Below are 13524 nucleotides of genomic sequence, written 5' to 3' on the forward strand. Positions count from 1 at the left end.
CTGATAGATTTGACCGCTATTGTATATCTATTTTAAATGTGCTTCATTTTTGTAGGGGTTTGCACTGATCACTAATATGTTACTCTAATGATGTAAATCAGGAAACTGTGGCAGCCATGGAGAAGACAATCACAAGACTGCCGCTGTGTCCCAAAATAGTGAAGACTGGAAGTAAGCATAATTTAACCTGAACAAATAACTGTTTCAAAATTAAATAATATGAATATCAGATCAGATTCCTTTTATTGTCAATTCACTTAGCACAACGAAATTGCAGTAATCCTAAAGGTATATTCACATTTAATGGACATAATTAAATCATAATATAATACAATACAATAGAATAATGAAATATCGCACTTAGGTATAATGTACATACTGTATGAATTGAGTGCAATAATAGAAATAGACAATATAACTTGCAAAGAAGAAAGCACTTTGAGCTACGTCATTTGTATGAAAACATGCTATATAAATAAATGTTGTTGTTGTAAACATGTGCTTATAGTGCAAGAGTGACTGTTGTCCAATTGGTAACTGTCAATCATTATAAGTGTTTAATTGTATTCAGTACTCATATGGCTCTAAGGCAGAAACTGTTCTCAGATCTGTTTGTCTGCGATTGGATAACCTGAACCACCAATCAGAGAGCAGCAACTCAAACAGGTGATGTCCAGAGTTGGAATGTTGGCTGCTCTGTTGAGGCAGCGAGAGCTGAAGACTTCCTCTAAAGGGGGCAAGTGTACAGCCAAATATATTCTGAGCAGAGTTTATGATCCACTAAAGGGCTCTCCTGTCTGCCAATAAGCTGCTGGCATACCCCGTAGAAAAGCAGCATGGCAGCACACTCCCAGCGGTAAAAGGACACCAGCAGCTTCTCCTTTAGGTTGTTTTTTTCTGAGGACCCTATGACGGTGCGGGTCTGGCTCCAAGCTCCCTCTTATGATTTAGGAGCCTCTTGAACCCAACACTGTCGGTTGAGCTGGTCTATGGAGACAAATCAGCTTGAGCAAGGGGATGGTGCAAAAGGTGCAAGTGCTTTTATTACAAAAAACAGTCAAAACCAAAAAGTGTTCAAAATAAATAATCCATAAAAAGATACAAATCCCAAATGTTTAAAATGAGGCTAAAATGACACTAAAATCCTGCAGCCACTCCAGCCAAGCGCAGCTTACCCAAGGCTTCTTCAGCTGGAGAGACTTCAGCCGCCACGAACCTCACACTACTGACCCCCATCTTGGCTGCCTCTGCCAGTGTCTGCCAGACCGTTCAGGGACGGTTATCCTCACATCTTCCTTCTCGCACTCATAGTCATCCCTCGGATCTCTAAGGCGGACTCCCCCACGACTGAACCCACTCTTCCACATCATCAGTGGCCACGATCCGCCCCTCGACTTCCGATCCTTCGCTCCGCGCTGACCTCTGTCTCATCTGCTCACTTTCACTGCCCCCAATGTCGAACTCTCGCTCTCCAAGCCTTTCTTTCTTTTTCTGTCCTTTTTCCTCTCTTTTCCTGTTTCTCTGTGCCGGCCCGTTGTAATATGGCTCCATGGGTGCAGCACCTCAATCATGCACTGCAGGAAGCCAATGAAGCAATTGAGAACAACCGCACACTCATGTGCAGGTGCGACTCGCCCCAATTACTTCATCATCACCCCTCGGCTGCACAATCGCACCCACAGAGACTGACATGGCCAAATGGATTATTTAAAAACTGGCCTTTCATTCAGTGCTGCTGACCTGCTATGGCACAGACCCTCAGGACGTTGAGTCTCTGCTGTGCCTTCTTGACTGCCACTGTGGTGTTTCTGGACCAGGTGAGCAATGAGTATACCCAGACACTTGAAGGCAGGAACTCTTTCCACACCATCTCCATTGATGGACATTGGGTTGTGGTTATGTTGTGAGTTTATTATATAAGTTGTTTTGTTTTGGTAGTGTTCAGGGTGAGGTTGTTCTCAGTGTTCTCAGTCTTTGGACCTCATCACTGTATGCTGTCTCGTCTCCTCCTGAGATGAGTCCATTCACAGTCATGTCATCCGCCAACTTAACAATGGTGTTGGTGGAATGAAAGGGTACACAGTCACAGGTATAGAAATGCATATAGCCTTGTGGGGGGCCGGTGTTGAAAATGATGGTTTGTGAGAAGTAGAGGCCTAATCAAACTATCTGAGGGCAGTTAGTCAGGAAATCTTTGATCCAGTGGCAAACAGATTGTGAAGGTCCTAAGACAACGGGTTTTGTGACCATTCACTCCAGGATAATTGTGTTAAAAATGAAGCTGAAGTCTACGAAGAGCATCCTCACAAAGCACTCCTGCTGCTCAAGATGGGAAAGTGCAGTATGGAGGGCTGTGGGGATGGCATCTTCCGTTTCCTCTATAAACATACTGGTGTGGATCCACGGTGACTGGGAGGGTGGCTTTGATGTGTCGTAGGACCAGTTGCTTAAAAAACCCTTCATAATTACTGGAGTGAGTGTCACTGGATGGTAGTCACGATGGCAGGTTTTGTGGTAGCGGAATGATCATGGTAGACTTCAGGCAAGATGGAATGATAGACTTCGACCGGGAGAGACTGAAGATCTATGTGAAGACCCCAGAGAATTGATCCGCACATTCTTTCAATACCTGTCCTGTCAGTCCATTAGGACCAGCAATGTTTCTTGAATTGACCACTCTGAGTACCCGCCTCACATCATGTTCTTGCACTGTGAAAGTCTGGTTGTAGGGGGTTGGTGTGGGTGATGCAAAACTGCTGAGGCCTATCTGCTGGGGCTTAGACATGACTGTTTCTGCTGTTTCCACCTCAAAACGAGTCAAGAGTTCCTCTGCCATCAAGATGTCTGCATTAACAGCCATGTGGTTCCTTGTTTTGTGGTTGGTGATGTGCTGGATGCCTTTCCAAAGTCATTGTGGGTCACTGTTGGCAAAGTGGTCCTCAATCCTCCTTTTGTAGGCCGTTTTAGCCACTATGATGGCTCTCTTTAGGTTGGCTCTGTCCGTGCTATAAACCGCTTTGTTGCCTGACCTGAAGGTCGTGCTGCAGTGCTTGAGGAGAGATCTGACCTCTTTCGTCATCCAGGGCTTCTGGTTGGGGTACACATGAATATGTTTGATGACAGTGATATTTTCAGCACAGTTTTTAATGTACTGTAGCAGAGTACAGTTGATGTATACACTTCCAAATCCTGTTCCTCAAAAATGCCCCAGCTAGTCCTTTCAAAGCAATCTTGAAGATGTGACAATGCTCCTTCAGGCCATGTTTTTACAGTCTTTATGGTGATTGGAGCTTTCCTTCTGAGGGGAGTGTTTGCTGGAGTCAATGATCTGATTGGCCTAAATGAGGCAACTCTTTTGTCCTATAACAATTCTTGATTTTTGAGTAAGCCTTGTCCTGTGTGTTTTTTGCCCCGGTTGCACAAACTGATTTGTTGATGACATTTAGGGAGAACTACTTTTAAGTCCGCGTGGTTGAAATCACCAGCTATAATATGAGTGGCACTACATTTTCCAGCGTGCCTTGTTGGTGTCCACAAGAAGGCTGCCATATAGCATGTAATGGGGAGCAGGTAGCTCTGCCACATTGTGTCCATCTGGCCTTCAGCCCGGGTATCGTTCCTTGGTCCAACCGTGCCAGGATGCCAATATAGCTCTGCTGCACTGGCATCTTTTGCCTGTCTCCTGCCTGTAGCAGGACAATCTTTATCTTCATTCTTGTGTCTCTGAAGGGCTGGCCTCTTGTCCAGGTAAGTAACCTTGTGCCATACATGCAAAATAATAAAAAAAAGCAGAAAATTCAACACAGAAATCACAACACTCATTGACGCTCCACACCAGCAAACACTGGCACTACATTTCACAGCATGCCATGTTGGTGTCCACACAGGTAAGGTCGTCCAGGGAGGCTGCCATATAGCATGTCACGAGTAGCAGGTAGCCCTGCCACATTGTCTCCATCTGGCCTTCTGCCCGGGTATTGTTCTTCGGTCCAATCGTGCCAGGATGCCAGTGTAGCCACTGCTACACGGGCATCCTCTGCCTGTCTGCTGCCTGAGGCAGGACTATCTTTGCCTTCATTCTTGTGTCTCTGAAGGGCTGGCCTCTCGTCCAGGTAAGAAACCTTGTGCCATGCATACATGCTGTTCATCACAATGATTTACTTTATACTTTGGGACTCTCTAGTTCATACCAGGTGCCATTAGTGCCAGAGTACACAAAGACATTTTAAAAAATTGTGGCTTGAGATTGTGAAGACTCTTTAAGTTTTCCAGCCTGACGGTGCCCATTGGACTTAAAGCCATGTCCATAAAGACAGGGATGTCTTAACAGCGTCATACTCCCCCCGGGCAAAGTAGTGCACTGTGGCCCTTGCTGTGATAGCAAAACAGAAACATACACGGGCATCAGAAACATTGTGGGCCCCCAAGCTCCTGGTGTCCCTGGTCAGTGCCTTTTGTGCCCATACGTTAAGACAACCCTGCTAAAGACATGAAGGAACTCAAGTGGCCTGCACAATGCCCTGCTGAATGCATTTTCAGATGAATTGGAACACTGAATGTGAGCAAAGATCTTCTCATCCATCATCAACACCTGACTTCACAGGTGAGTAAATGGGCACAAATTCCCATGGACGCACTCCAAGAGCATGGAGGTTGTTGTTGTGGGAGGCCCAAGGTTTGGAACGGGATGTCTAACAAGCTCGCCTAGGTGTGATGGTCAGGTGTCCACAATCTTTTGGCCATAAAGTATAAAAAAATCCTCTTTCAAGTTAATATGTCTAGTAACACATCTTTTCTATTTTATTATTCACAAAATAAGGGAAACGTGATCAAAAATCGAAATACAATTTGGCCATCCGGCTACCAGGGCAATGCACCATGATGAGACTGAAACCAGAAGCAGACAATCCCCATTACCGCTGCCAGCCTTGCTGCAAGGCACTTCCGTCTCTATTAGACTTTCTAATGAACTTATTACTTGCACTTAATGAAAACGAAAAGCATTACCAGCAACTCCTACTGTAACTGGGGCTGTGCCTAATGGCAGCTTGAAGGCCTGGAACATGAGGCGCAAATTGCCAGTTTACTTGTTAAAGGCTCCCTAGCAGATACCTTCAGAGAAACGACAGTGGGGCACACGTGTAGCGCGTGCACAGTGCCAACTCAGCAATAATTCATTTGTAATGAAGCAATAATCATTGCACAGCAACAACAGTTTCTGTTTGGGATGCCTCATTGATACCAGAAGAGGGATTTCCCCAGTGATGCAGACTGGCGCTTACCCCACTCCCTCACCGTTTGAAGTGAAACTGGAAGAAAAACTGAATCCGTCGTTAAAATAAGAATAACGATCCCTCAGCGTCTGGCGCAGATGCTGTCAGCAACATTTCAAGTCGTTGGGATTCTCCTTTGTGAAATTTTGCAAAAATCCAAAGTGTAATTAAAATAATAACTGAAGAGAGTGGCAAGTCAGTGAGATTGTGGACTTTTGGTAAGAGAGGGCTATGAGCAGGCCATGACGCTGCAGAAAACTTGAAATGCTTACCCTGTGGTCTGAATGTGAAGATCTCAGTGCAGTGATGGGCACCCTGTGCTGTAAAAATGGTGCCGTCTCTCTGATAAGGTGTAAAATCGAGGTCCTGATTCTCAGTGGTCATAAAAGGCCCCTGGGCATTCTTCTTAAAGAGAAGGGTGTATCCCAATGTCCTGGGTAAATTGCTCTCCACGGCTAAGTAATTCTGCCCCTCCCAATCATCCCCTGTTTCTAATTGGCTTTCTCCCTCTCACCCCTAATGTGTGATGAGCATCTTCTTCTTCTTCTTCCGGCTGCTCCCATTAGGGGTTGCCACAGCAAATCGTCTTCTTCCATATCTTCCTGTCATCGTCATCTTGTTCTGTTATTCCCATCACCTTCATGTCATCTCTCACCACATCCATAAACCTTCTCTTAGGCCTTCCTCTTTTCCTCTTCCCTGGCAGCTCTATCCTTAGCATCCTTCTCCCAATATACCCCTCATCTCTCCTCTGCACATGTCCAAATCAACACAATCTCTCCTCTCTGACTTTGTCTCCCAACCGTCCCAACTGAGCTGACCCTCTAATGTCCTTGTTTCTAATCCTATCCATCCTCGTCACACCCAATGCAAACCTTAGCATCTTTAACTCTGACAGCTCCAGCTCTGTCTCCTGCTTTCTGGTCAGTGCCGTCGTCTCCAACCCGTATAACACAGCTGGTCTCATTACCAACCTGTAGACCTTCCCTTTCACTCTTGCTGATATCCGTCTGTCACTAATCAATCCTGACACTCTTCTCTACCCACTCCACCCTGCCTGCACTCTCTTTTTCACCTCTCTTCCTCAATCCCCATTACTCTGTACTATTGATCCCAAGTATTTAAACTCGTCCACCTTCACCAACTCTACTCCCTGCATCCTCACCATTCCACTGACCTCCCTCTCATTCACACACATGTATTCTGTATTGGTGGTCCTACTGACCTTCATTCCTCTCCTCTCTAGAGCAGATCTCCACCTCTCCAGGGTCTCCTCAACCTGCTCCCTACTCTCGCTACAGATCACAATGTCATCAGCAAACATCATCAATGTGATGAGCATACTGGTGCAAAAATGGCTACCATCACATCATCCAGGTGGGTGCTATACACATCGGTGGGGGTTGAAGTGGCTCCCCACTCAATGTATGAGAAAAGAGCTATAAATTATTATTATTATTATTATTATTATTATTATTATTATTATTATTATTATTATTATCATCTAAACAAACAGGCTCCCCACTCTCTATGTAAAGTGCTTTCAGTAGTGAGAAAAACGGTAAATAAATGTTGTCACACTTATGCGCCTTAGGGACAGCTTAAAAGCTCTGGTGGTGGTAATTCCTCGCTGATCTGCAGGGTGGCGCTGTATACTAACATCCTGTACAGACTGGATGATTGGCAGCCTTACCAACTTTGACGTCACTTCCGGTGCCCACCCACCTGGACCCGCCTCTTCCTGCCTGGCCTGTACTTAACTGGAAGTGTCGCCATCTTGGAGCAGTCACCCTTCAGATGTTTCTTACTTTATGCATTTATGCTTCACGTTTCGTGTTCAGTTGTCTGGGTTTTGCTTGCTGGTGCCCCAAACTCTTTATGACTGTTTCTGATTTTCTTACTAATTCTAATTATGGTTTCATGTAAATTTTATTTTAGTTCCCGGAGAATTTATTCAATGGAGGATGTTTCAGTACAATACAACCGTATAGCCATACTGGGCAGTAATATATAATCAAGTACATTATCACATTTATTACTGTATGTGTAGCCGACTGCAATCTGTCTTTCTCTGCGTCGTATAAACAACAGTCAAGTCAGAGGCACGTAGTGTCGAAACAGAAGTTTTTAATTTTCCTTTACAAAAAGAACAGGACGTCACATAAGCGGCTTCTCCCCTATGCCCAGACAGCGTCCACTCCAGTCTTCTCTCTTTTAATTACGCAATAAACACATTGCAATTAATACTATTACAAAAAAATACTATTTACAATATCCATCAATTATCCTAACTAGAGGGTCACAGGGGTCTGCTGGAGCCAATCCCAGCCAACACAGGATGCAAGGCAGGGAACAAATCCTGGCCAGGGCGCCAGCCCACTGCAGGGCACACACACACACAGGACAATTTAGGATCGCCAATGCACCTGACCTGGATGTCTTTGGACTGTGGGAGGAAACCCACGCAGACACGGGGAGAACATGCAAACTCCACACAGGGAGGACCTGGGAATCGAATCCAGTTCTCCTAACTGAGAGGCAGCAGAGCTACCCACTGCGCCACCGTGCCACCCTATTTAGAGTATACATAGCAATAAAATACAATAAAGAATACCCTAACGTTATAATCATATATTCTTAACAAAACAAACAAAAAAATTGAGTAGCATACCTTTCCAAAAACAAAAAGAGAAAAAAAGAACAGGGCATCACATAAGCGGTTTCTCCCCTATGCCTATTACATAATAAATTAAATCGATTAAAAATGATTTAAAACAAAACGATTAATACAAAATAAGTAAAATAAAAATCAGACAAAACTTGGGGAAAGCTGAAAACACCACCCTCCCCGACAGCGTCCACCGTGCTTCTGGCGGCAGAGCGAAGAAACGTGGTGCATGCAGGTTGTGAGGTGTAACGCTAATTAACGCCCGTACTACAACATATTATACAATCAGTATAGTACTAACTGTTTACAAAAATTCATTCATTTTAGGGGAGTTTATAACAAACAAAACAAACTTATAACATATTACACTTTCCAACATATGTACACAGATAAATTTGCAGTAAAATAAACCGGAAACTGAATGTAGTGAACAATTCAGTATTTGATTTGAAACTCAACACTGTCATGCATGTGTGTTTAGGGGACACTTGAACAGCACTCAGAAAGGAGACATTGCTACCCCGAGCAGAGAGAGGGCGCTGTTGCTCACTGTATCTCCTCTTTCACTCACAGTTCGGAGGTTCGCTCATCAAAAGATCTGTGACCCATTTCTATCACCAACTTGAAGCCCTGCCCTTTCCTGGATACCAATATATTGTAAGACGCTAGGGGTCACTGTTGCATCTTTCAACCCAATAGACAGACACACTGAACACAGGGTAAAATCACCAAGAAGGTTTTAATTATTTTCTTCTTGTTGCAGTGCCCTGAAGCACCTCCACCACCATAAACGGGCAATACAATAATAATAAATACCATCAACCTGCACAAATCTCTCCTCCACTCCTCCCATCAAGCTCTGTCCTACTCCCTCCCAACTCCGGCTCACTTTGTGGGTCTCCAGCAGTCCTTGATCAGGAAGTGCTTCTCCTCTTCCACTCACGTGACTTGCCAGCACTTCCGAGTCAGATGGAGAACTTGCTTTTTCATCAGCCCGTCCCCGTGACTTGGAGCTACTTCCGGGCTATACAGAAAGTAAAGACTTCAAGGTTTACCTGTAGTGTCTTCTGGCAGCACCAATGGTACCCAGCAGGGCTGTGAAGCTGAACTCCAAATCCCATGGTGCCCTGCAGGAAATCTGGGGTACCGCTATGCTGCAGTTACATCTCCATCTGGCATCCTGGGGAAGGTAGTGTCCCTTAGTAGCTTCTTTCTCCTCTTTGGGCATCCTCAGCCGTCCTTTCGCCACAATATATACCAAGAAATATAGTCATTCAGTTTGGAACAGCTACTGAAGACGTCAGTGCACTCCCAATGGTTCTCAGCCTCATCTTTCTTTAGCACACACTCTTGTGCTGTTTTATTTTCTTTGTGTTCCAATATTAGAATTAATCGGGGGTACCAGCTAGTACCGTAATTCGCCTCTACGGCTAATGGTTCTTCCTATACGTTCTTACAGTGTGGTGTTGTTGGCAGGATGGAGCAAAAGGCAGGTGAAATGAAGACTGGAGAAGTCAAGAATAAATTTGGCAACTTTGCTTACAACCCTCCCCTGTAGCTAATGGTTCTTCTTCCACACTCTTACAACATATTGGGACAAATTAAGTAACCTAGCCACACAGACAGACAGACTGGCACAGAGTTGGCTTAATGCCTCTGTTCACATCGACCTTTATAAATGTATTGTGGTGATGAGAGTGTGTGTTTGTGTGTTCCTTTCTTTCTCTTAATTATCCAGCATGTGCTCTTGTAGGGCAGAAACGCTGTCAGTTTTCTTCACTTCTAAATTTCTTTGAGCGTGTTTTGGCGTGTACATGAATTTCCATGTGCACATACTTTAATATTTATATAAATGAGATCAATGATCTAAAAAAAATAGTTTAAATCAATAGGCCTGGTCCTGTGACTATATGGAACATACTGCAAAATACCCAATTAGATTAAACAATTTTTTATGGTAGTTATCATTGGACCTAGGCCTAACTGCTTTGAAGGATATAGGGATAAGCACTGGACCAAAAAAGAATAGGCCTGGGGCCTGCAACAAGGCAAACACGATGCAAGTTGTGTGAAAAAGTTAGGCTTATTTATTCATTTTTACTTTCTTGTACACGAAGTATAGGCAAAATATTGTAATCGTCCAAAAATTCAACCTCGAGAATTTGATGAATCTCAATGTTTTACACCTCCTTGAGTCCAATTTATTTTCTCATAGGGAACTTATTGTAATCGTCCAAAAATATGATTTTGAGATTTTGATGAATCTCAACGTTTTAGACCTCCCTGAGTCTGATTTACTTTCTTGTAGGGAACTTATTGTAATCGTCCAAAAATTCGATTTCGAGATTTCGATGAATTTCTACGTTTTAGACCTCCCTGAGTCTGAAGATGCCATTTTTTTAGAGTTATGTGTGTGTGTGTATGTAAACACGATAACTTTAGTACGCTTTCACTTAGGTCAACCAGATTTTGCATGCAAGAGTTAGGTACAAAACGTACATTTCTTTCAACTTATGGGCTATTTCCACTAACCGGAAGTGTTACTTTTTTTATTCATGCAGCTGCAATTTATCCAACTTTGCTTTTAAAATAATTGTTCAATATATTATTAATTTGATTTGATTTATTGTGGATGGTTCTTTAATGCACATAATATTAAAATATAATCATTGTCATTTACTCCCATATCTGAGTATACGAGAAAGTCTAGTGGAGACCAGTCCCGATTTTTATCATTCTGCAGGCAGGGAGCAGTGAGTGAAGAAAAGTGTCAGGAGTGATTTGTGACAGATGAATACCAGCAAGAATGAAAAGGAAGGTAGTGAGACCAGCCATGTTATACGGGTTGGAGACAGTGGCACTGACCAGAAAGCAGGAGACAGAGCTGGAGGTGGCAGAGTTAAAGATGCTAAGATTTGCATTGGGTGTGACGAGGATGGACAGGATTAGAAATGAGAACATTAGAGGGTCAGCTCAGGTTGGACATTTGGGAGACAAAGTCAGAGAGGTGAGATTGTGTTGATTTGGACATGTGCAGAGGAGAGATGCATGCTGGGTATATTGGGAGAAGGGTACTAAGAATAAAGGTGCCAGGCAAGAGATAAATAAAAATAAATAAATAAAATTTACATTAAACCATAAATAGAATTAGTAAGAAAATCAGAAACAGTCATAAAGAGTTTGGGGTACCAGCAAGCAAAACCCATACAACTGAACACGAAACGTGAAGCATAAATGCATAAAGAAAGAAATGTCTGAAGGGTGACTCCTCCAAGATGGCGACACTTCCAGTTAAGTATGGGCCAGGCAGGAAGAGGCGGGTCAAGGTGAGCGGGCACCAGAAGTCACGTCAAAGGTGGTAAGGCTGCCAACCATCCAGTCTGTACAGGATGTTAGTATACAGCGCCACCCTGCAGATCACGAGGAATTACCACCATCAGAGCTTTTAAGCTGTCCCTAAGGCACATAAGTGTGACATCATTTATTTAGCGCTTTAATCACTACTGAAAGCACTTTACATGTAAAGTGGGGAGCCCGTTTGTTTAGATAATAATAATAATAATAATCATAATAATAATAATAATATGTAGCTCTTTTCTCACACATTGAGAGGGGAGCCACTTCAACCCCCACCAATGTGTATAGCACCCACCTGGATGATGTGATAGTAGCCATTTTTGCACCAGTATGCTCATCACATTGATGATGTTTGCTGATGAACTTGTGATATGTAGCGAGAGTAGGGAGCAAGTTGAGGAGACCCTGGAGAGGTGGAGATCTGCTTTAGAGAGGAGAGGAATGAAGGTCAGGAGGACCACCAAGACAGAATACATGTGTGTAAATGAGAGGGAGGTCAGTGGAATGGTGAGGATGAGGGGAGTAGAGTTGGCGAAGGTGGATGAGTTTAAATACTTGGGATCAACAGTACAGAGTAATGGGGATTGTGGAAGAGAAGTGAAAAAGATAGTGCAGGCAGGGTGGAGTGGGTGGAGAAGAGTGTCAGGAGTGATTTGTGACAGACAAGGGAAGGTCTACAGGACGGTAGTGAGACCAGCTATGTTATATGGGCTGGAGATGGTGGCACTGACCAGAAAGCAGGAGAGAGAGCTGGAGGTGGCAGAGTTAAAGATTTTAAGATTTGCATTGGGTGTGACGAGGATGGATAGGATTAGAAATGAGGACATTAGAGGGTCAGCTCAGGTTAGATGGTTGGGAGACAACTTCAGAGAGGCGAGATTGCATTGGTTTGGACATGCTAGGGAAGAGGAAAAGAGGAAGGCCTAAGAGAAGGTTTATGGATGTGGTGAGAGAGGACATGCAGGTGACGGGTGTGACAGAGCAAGATGACGAGGACAGGAAGATATGGAAACAGATGATGGTGTTTATGGTGGATTCCTCAGAAACTATTTTTTGTAGAATTTTCTATCTTTGCTAAGATGTAGTCATCCAGCAGCTCAACATAATGCAAAAAAGGTGTTTGTAATGTGCCATCTGTTGGAATGAAAATGCAATGAATTTTATTGCTACAAATGTTTGTGATAGTTGGCACAGTGGCACAGTGGTAGTGCTGCTGCCTTGCAGTAAGGAGACCAGGGTTTGTGTCCCGGGTGCTCCCTATGTGGAGTTTGCTTGTTCTCCCAGTGTCTGCATGAGTTTCTTTCGAGTGGCCTGGTTTGCTGGATTGGTTGATGCTACATTGGCCCGAGTGTGTGTGTGTGTGTATGTGTGTGTATTTATGTGTTCACACTGTCATGAGAAGGCACTCTGTCCAGGGATTGTTCCTGCCTGATGCTTGCTGGGAAAGGATTCAATGACCCTGCTCTGGATAAGCAGGCTTAGAAAATGGATGGATGCATTGCCAGAATTGTACAAAGCAAATTTCAAAATGTTATATTGAGTAAAACTGGCCAACTGTGTGCAGTACATTCCGTACAGTGGACCAGTACCTCCTGTAAGGCTTATACCCATCTCGCTCCCAGTACCTCCAACATAGGCTCCAGCTCCCAGGAACCTGATCAAGACAATTAGATCAGAAAATGAATGGATGGATGTCCAGATACAGGTTGGGCTCTTTTTTATCCATTTTAGAAGAACTTTATTTCGCTGCCTAAGTGAAGTCCGTCATTTCCAAGACAAGTGTGCCAGCTGTTTGCAGAAAGCGGCCACAGCCGTCTAGCAACTTCACGGCAGCCGGGTCACAGTGGAGCGGTGGGAGAGCAGACTCAAGTGACGCCATTTGAATCTGTGTGACAGCGCACTCCTCTACCTGTCTATGTCTATTTTAGAAATTGTCGCTCTGTGGTAACCTCAAATCAGAAAGGGTCCTGCGCAATGCAATAAACTGAATTATTCAGAAATGCACATGACAAGGTGACAGAAGACAAATTGCATAGTGAGTAACGCTAAGTCAATGTGATTGAGGATGGCTGCTAATGTATCTTCACAAAGTGTTTTTTGAAAAAATATACAAAATGGGCCTCGTATTCGTTGGCACTAAATTTTGAAAGCCAAACATGAGCTGCAGGAGCTCAGCTTTATCAGGGTAGGACATTACTTAGTGCTGATGCCTCACACCTTCAGAAA

This window comes from Polypterus senegalus, chromosome 1 (genome assembly GCF_016835505.1).
Source record: "Polypterus senegalus isolate Bchr_013 chromosome 1, ASM1683550v1, whole genome shotgun sequence".
Lineage (NCBI taxonomy): Eukaryota > Metazoa > Chordata > Cladistia > Polypteriformes > Polypteridae > Polypterus > Polypterus senegalus.